The sequence below is a fragment of the Akebia trifoliata genome, chromosome 3 (assembly GCF_017979445.1).
Source record: "Akebia trifoliata isolate Shusen 1 chromosome 3, ASM1797944v1, whole genome shotgun sequence".
Lineage (NCBI taxonomy): Eukaryota > Viridiplantae > Streptophyta > Magnoliopsida > Ranunculales > Lardizabalaceae > Akebia > Akebia trifoliata.
This window is the reverse complement of record NC_141377.1, coordinates 24,753,335-24,761,232: the sequence shown is the minus strand read 5'-3', so window position 1 is coordinate 24,761,232 and position 7,898 is coordinate 24,753,335.

The following is a 7,898-nucleotide window of genomic DNA, read 5'->3' as shown; positions in this document are numbered from 1 at the left end:
AGATTCTAGGCATGGAGATCACAGTTGATAGAATACAAGGCATCGTGTTTGTTTCTCAAAGTGGTTACATTGAGAAAGTACTTAAGAGGTTCAACATGGATGTTTCAAAACCTATTGCAACACCTCTTGCACAACACTTCAGATTGACATCTGAAGATTCACCTAAAACTAAAAAAAATGAGAAGTTCATGGCCAGGGTTCCTTATGCAAATGCTGTGGGGAGTTTAACGTATGCTATAGTGTGCAAGCGTCCTGATTTGGCATATGCAGTAAGTGTTGTCAGTAGATATATGGGAAGTCCGGGGAAGCAGCATTGGGAAGGTGTTAAATGGATTATGAGGTATCTCAGAGGTTCCACTACAATTGGTTTGGTCTACAAGAAACATGAAATCAGTGAAGATGGAGTCACTGGTTTTGTAAACTCAGATTATGCAAGGTGTTTGGACAGTAGAAGGTCTCTAACTGGTTATGTGTTCAAGCTTTATGGAAATGTGGTGAGTTGGAAAGCAAACTTGCAACATGTGGTTTCATTATCTGCTACAGAAGCAGAATTTATGGCCCTAACAGAAGCTATGAAGGAAGCTAAGTGGATGAGTGGAATGGAAGAAAAATTGGGATTGAAGCAATTTGACACAAAGGTGCTTTGTGACAGCCAAAGTGCAATTCATTTGGCTAGGAACCAGGTTTATCATGAAAGAACAAAACACATAGATGTGAGGCTGTACTACATCCGAGATGTGATTGCTAAGGGAGAAGTAAAGCTGGAGAAAGTGGTCACTGAAGAAAACCCTGCTGATATGATCACTAAGTCCTTGGTAGCTCCTAAGTTCAAGCATTGTTTGGAATTGCTTGGTGTTCAAGAGGAGAAATAACTAAAGTCAATTAAATCAGCCTAAGGTGGAGATTTGTTAAAATACTAGGCTTAGATTTAATGAGTCTATTGCCATGTGTCTGGTGGTGACTTGTAGTGAGGTGTCATTACAGTTAGTTGGTTATAACAATCTGTTAACAGCATTCTGTTGGTCAGTTACAACAGATGCTATATATATATAGGGGGTTGGTTGACCAAGGATAAGTGTGGTACTCATTTTGATCTTATTGTACAGCAATCAAGATGAGAACTTGTGATTGTGTGAGTATGCAATAAGATTGATAGATTCTATTCTATTCTTTGATTCTTTGTTGTTCATGGTCTAAGTTGTAAACAAAGTGAGTTTTCACCAACATTAACTTTAACTCATCCATTTACTACTAAAGGTGTGGCTGAAAAATTTGTTGAAGGAATTATCAAGTTGCATGATCTTCCAAAATCCATCATCAGTGATCGTGATCCAATATTTATTAGCAGATTTTGGCAAGAATTTTTTCAAATGTCAGGAACCAAGCTACGACTCAACTCCTCCTATCACCTACAAACTGACGAACAAACAAAAGTAGTCAACCGTTGTGTGGAGCAATATCTTTGTTGCTTTGTGCATCAATGGTCGTGCAAGTGGAGTAACTATCTTCCTTGGGCTGAGTTATGGTATAATACAACGTACCATGCGTCGACGAGAATGACTCCATTTCAGGTGTTATACGGGCATCCACGTCCCTCAATCCCACTTTACCATAACGTTTTTTCTTCCGTCAATGACGTGGATGAAAATATGGTGTCTAGAGATGAGTTACTACGAAAGCTCAAAGCCAACTTGGAAACCTCCATCAATCGCATAAAGCAAACGATTGATCAAAAGAGGCGGGATGTAACGTTCGAAGTAGGTGATATGGTGTTTCTTAAGTTGCATCCCTATCGGCAACAATCAATTATTAAGCGTGCCCACCAAAAGCTTGCCAATCGATTTTATAGGCCATATCCCGTGATACAAAACATTGGAGCAGTGGCTTACAAACTTCAGCTACCTGCAGGAGCCCGAATTCATCAAGTTTTTCACATTTCCCTCTTACATTTTTTTCTTTTGGAGAACGTCCAATGCCTTCTATTGAGTTGTCGCCCGTAACTAATGAAGGGGCGATCGTACTCGAGCCTCAACACATTTTAGATACACATTGGGTCAAACAGGGCAAGAAATTTGAAGAAGGAACACTTGGTTCAATGGAAACATTTACCAATAGAAGAGGCCACGTGGGAGATGCACCAGTCATTGCTTGATCAATTTCCAGATGTGGACCTTGAGGACAAGAGTCCACCCGATGGGGGAAGTATTGTTAAGCTGTGACGTTCGGATAGAGGTCCCAAGCCAAATCCCAAATATCTGGGAGGAGATTAGCAGTGGTGCATGAGAATGGCAGGGATTGGGTCATAGCTGTTGGAGAAATTTATGCTTGATGTTATCTTTCTGTTGCATTTTATTTCAGTTAGTACATGGAGTCAATTTTTGTTATTTTATATGTTAGGTGTTGGTTACTGGTGATAGTGGCCTTTGGTTGTTCCTCTATTTTCAGTATTATGAACATGGTTTGCTATTTAAGCAGCCGTGGGTTATCAATAAAAAAAATTATTCCAGAAAATTGTGGTACATTCTCACCCGAAGAGAATATTTACGTGAGTGTTCTAATTGCAGTTCTGCGGAACCTATCAAAGGGGTAAATAAATACATGGATTGCCTTTAACATGGGTCCAAATAGACACCAACTTCTTGGATTTTATAGAAATAATTTATGGGATTATGCCAGATAAAAAAAAGGAGGGAGAAAGAGAAAATGAGATAAGTAGGGGGATTGAAAAAAAAAGATATAGACAGGTAGAATAAATTTTTTGTATACTAGCTAGATTAACTCCTACTATATAAAATCACCACGAGGAGAATCAATTCACGATGCAATTCCTAATGGGTTCATGTATTACAACAAATCATGTACTAATCAATTTGTGAACCAAGTTATTATAGTTATTTGCTAAATTTTGTGAGTGTGTTTGACAAACCAAATAATGAAGATGCCATTTTTTTTTTCTTTTTTGTCGAGAAATACAACATATATAGGTTGGGATCTGGAGAGAACCTTATTTCTACAACCCACCTATTCAAATGGGCTGACTTTTTATTTTTTGTTTTGTTTTTTGAAGATGAACTACTATATGGTAAGATATCATCCTCACAAAAGAGGTTTCAAAGATAACACGGTAAAAGGATATTTTTTTTAATTTTGAAAATTAACTTTTCCTTACTTTTGATCAAAATGACTTTTGATTATATTAAGTTAAAGAGTCGTGCTGGAGTGACCTCAAGTTGGAACCCTATATTTCACTTCTTGACGTGAAAGTGGATAGGAACCATAGATGCTTTTTCACTCGTATCTCAATAAAAAGCATCTATGGTTCCATACACTTTCACGTCAAGAAGTATGATATGAGATTCGAGCCTAAGGTCACTTCGGCATTATTCTAAGTTTAAATGTAATAGTGGAGGCATTTCTAAGATCCAAATTTTGGTATCCAAATGACTTCCACTCCTCTCGTTGTAATGGTAAAGATATTAACACCCCATTTAAGAATCCCTCTTAATTGATTTAATGACATGCTCCCTTGACTTGTTTTCCATTGAGGTTTACTGAATTGCCCTCTGTCTTCAACCAAAAGAATATAATTACATCCTTTGACCACCTAACCTCAACAATAGGGCTTAAAATGGGTCGGTTCTGGCAGGACATTTCTATATCCAGATTTTTAATTTGGGTTCACATTCGGATCCTACTAGTTTAAATCATATCCGGTTTTTTTACTTCCATTAAACCCATATCTGGATATAATTCGACCAAATTAATTGATTCAGTTTGGTTGGGTCGGATTATTTAAAATTATTACTAAATAATTTATTAAAAAATATGACTTAAATGTGATTTGAACTCAAGACCTCTCCACTTTCGGAAAAAAAAAAACTTGGACCATTACATCTAACACTAATTTGTTAATGAATGATAGACTAAAAAATATAAACATATGACATATACAACATACCAAATAATATATCATTCAAATATAGATGGATATAGGAATGGACCCGTATCCAACTCGGGTCAAGAGACATCAATCCATTTCTGACCCATATTTTAATTCGAATATACTTGAGAAACCAAATCCATTAAAAATCGAATTTTGGATAAAATCCAACCCATTTAAACCCACTCAACAATAAGATAGGGCTTGGGCGTAAGTGTCAACTAGCTTAGTTGGTAAATTTTTTAGGTGATGATACTATATATATATAGAGATGGGTTCGATTCCGACTGGCATCAAGTTACTGAACTCATTAAAAATGTGTTTATTAATAAAAAAATAAAAAAAATAAATAAAGACAAGGTTTGAGGGGAGGATGAAGAAGAGGATGGACCATTGTCACTGGTTAAATATAAGTAATAGCTTCAATGTTGAAGACAATGAGTTTTTTTGTGAGAATAACAAAATAAAAATCGACCTTTTTTTCTTTTTTTTCTAACGTTGAAAATGAAGGTATTTTGATCATTTTATATTATTCTCTCATGCAATACTGACGTTTAGGGTCTGTCATCAGTTTGAAAACATTGGAAGATATTTCTAATATAAAGTATGACAGACTACTAAAGTGGTAACATAACAGCCCTTATTTACCACGAATTTTAGTGGATTATTGTATTCTACTCTAGTTGATATTAAACAAACTAGTGGACAAAGATTTGGATTTAATAGGATTTTTTCAAACATTTGAAAAATGCGATGGTGGCAAGGGAAGAAACTAGGAATTAGCCTTTGAGTCCGACTAAGATTTTAACTCTTACTAGAAAGCGGATCCACTGTAGCTCTTTGTTCCTGTATTGTTTTTGCACGGTTAAGATAGTACCACGTTAACAATAAATTCAACTTTAACCGTTCATATTATTTGAAAGTTGCAGGTTCAATGATCGTCCATTTTCAAAGTCTTGGTTTATGTTTTAAAAAAAAAAAAAATTCTTTAAATATTTTTTTTCCTATCTGACTTTTAAAAAAAAAAATTATTTTTAACTGTTGAATTTTAATTTGAAATTTGGACTTTTGTGAAAGTTTGTTAATTGTTCATTTTCAAAACCTTGGATTAAATCCAAAATGATTTTTTTTATTCTTTTTTTATTTGAGTTTTTCCATGAAATCTAGAGATCAGTTTTGTGTTAGATTCAAATGTGCTAATACATTTAACAAAATGACCATAAGTAAGGCTTTAAAAAGCTTACTAAGTTAGTAGAGGTAAGTGTTTTCTTAGTCTTTTATTGGACAGACTCCAAAAGCTCTCTCTCCTTTAATAATAATGGGGTTAAGGGAGACCCTAAGTACAGTTTCCTATAGAAACTCTAAGCCATTCCTATAGAAACTCTAACCCTCATTTACAATTAAAGTAGATAGCTTAACAGCTGTTTTGCTAGTCTCTCTACTAACATACACAAAATAAACATCCAAAAAAGGCTACTACTTCCCTAATACAGCCAAATGTACCATTTATGTATATGGTTAATCTCATAATTGAGGCAACTTCCTCCAGCATTGTAATTAAAACACACATACGCCAAAGAGAGAGAGAGAGAGAGTTATACAAATAATTTGTTAATTCACCTTATTTTGCGATTAATCATCAATTTACCAATTAATTTGTTAATTCATTCATTCAATCAATTGATCCCTTATTTGGGTTTTTTCAAAGATTGATTTATGAATAAATTACAAAAGGACAATTATATTATTCCATGTTGTTCCAACACATTAAATTTGTAATTTTGAATGCCCTTCATCTTTCAACATAATCATTAATATTGCAGTATTTGTATATAGTAAACTTAAAATTAATCCTAGATTCTCTTAGTTTTGTCTTTATTTTTTATTTCTCTCATCCTAAAACAACATAGAAGGGACGAGGCAGTAACAACTTTATAAGGTTGTCTTAACTAATTTTACATTTTAACTATTAAAAAAGAATTTATTTCTAAAATATTTTTACATTTTAAGCTAGCTCGAATATTCAGTCTCTAATAGGAGGGAGTTAGTTCATGGTTCCAACTCATGTTTGTTTGAAAAAAAAATTAAAAAAATAAAATCCCATAATAGGAATTTTAGTTTAATTCCAACATTTGGTTATTCACAAGAGAATTCCATACAGGAGTTAATACATTTTGTCTATATTATTACTTATTATACGATGATAAAACCAAGCTAAAATTAACTTCCAGAAACTCAGACCCTGTTTCAAGAATTAATTAAAAAATTTTACAGTGACAAAGGTCAATTCTAAGTAAAAATAAAATTTACATTACAATCAAATTTGTTTGGCATGTTTTCTAAGAACAGAATTATTCAAGAATAACTAGCAATAACATTGTGAAACTTCATCATACCACTTGATGGCCTGATATATTAAAAGATTCATGCTTGAAACCATGAAATTGTGCAACCTTGGACACAATCTTACATGCACTACCGTCCACTTTTAATTGTTTTCAGCGGCTTTTTATGACTAAATAATTCTTCAGTTCAGTCTCCCAAAGTTGTCAGTTATTTTTCTTACTTGATTTCCATGTACAAGAATTCGGTTGTAGGTCACCAGCGATAGGAGGCTTTCTTTCAATGGTGAGAAGTATTCCAACATGTCTGATTGCAAGCAGTTTATATGCTTCACATATAGCCACAATCATTGCTTTGAGATATTCAGCAATAATGGCAATATCTCCGCCAAGATTTTTTTTCTCAGAGGCCTTACTAAAAAATGAAAATGATAGCACTTAACAAACATGAAAGCAAGGGGGGGTTAAGTCAAGGGGGAATATATATATATATATATATATATATATATATATATATATATATATATATATATGTATGGGTCCCGTTCAGCACCCTAAGTTTTACCACACACTTTAACAAACGCGTTTTGTCCTACATGGGTTAGAAGTTTTGGAATGGGCTGATTTTTGGTGAGGATGATCTCTATGGTGAGGAGATCATCCTCACCAAAAATCAGCTCATTCCAAAACTTCTAACCCCATAAAAAATGGTTCACAAAAAATGGACGGTCCACAATTTTTCAACTTGTAAGCATGGGGCTAAACATTTCGGAATGGGCTGATTTTTGGGGAGGATGATCTTCTAATCATAGAGATCATCCTCACCAAAAATCAGCCCATTCCGAAACTTCTAACCCATGTAGGACAAAAAACGTTTGTTAAAGTGTGTGGTAAAACTTAGGGTGCTGAACATTTCCCTATATATATATATATATATATATATGGGAAATGTTCAGCAACAAACATTTTGACAAACATTTTCAAAACATGGGTTAAAGGTTTTGGAATGGGCTGATTTTTGGTGAGGATGATCTCTACGGTGAGGAGATCATCATCACCAAAAATCAGCCCATTCCAAAACTTCTAACCCCATCAAAAATGATTTACAAAAAATGGACGGTCCACAATTTTTCAACTTGTAAACTGGTGCTAGAAGTTTTGGAATTGGCTGATTTTTTTGTGGGGATGATCTCCTCACCATAGAGATCATCCTCACCAAAAATCAGCCCATTCCAAAACCTCTAACCCATGTTTTGCCAAAATGTTTGTTGCTGAACGGGACCCGATATATATATATATATATATATAGGGTCAGGTTCAAGGGCCATGTGAGAAAACATGTAAGAAAACTTTCGTTTTTCAAAATAAGGGTTAGAGGTTTTGCATTGAGCTGATTTTTTGCAAAAAAATCATCCTCACAAAAAATCAGCTCAATCAGAAACCTCTAAATCCATCAAAAGTGATTTACAAATTAGTGATAAAAATTGAAAAAAAATCGACGGTCCACATTCTAAATCACTTTTAATGGGGTTAGAAGTTTCAGATTGGGCTGATTTTTTTTTTGGATGATCTTCCCATCATAGAGATCATCCTCACAAAAAATCAGCTCAATCTAA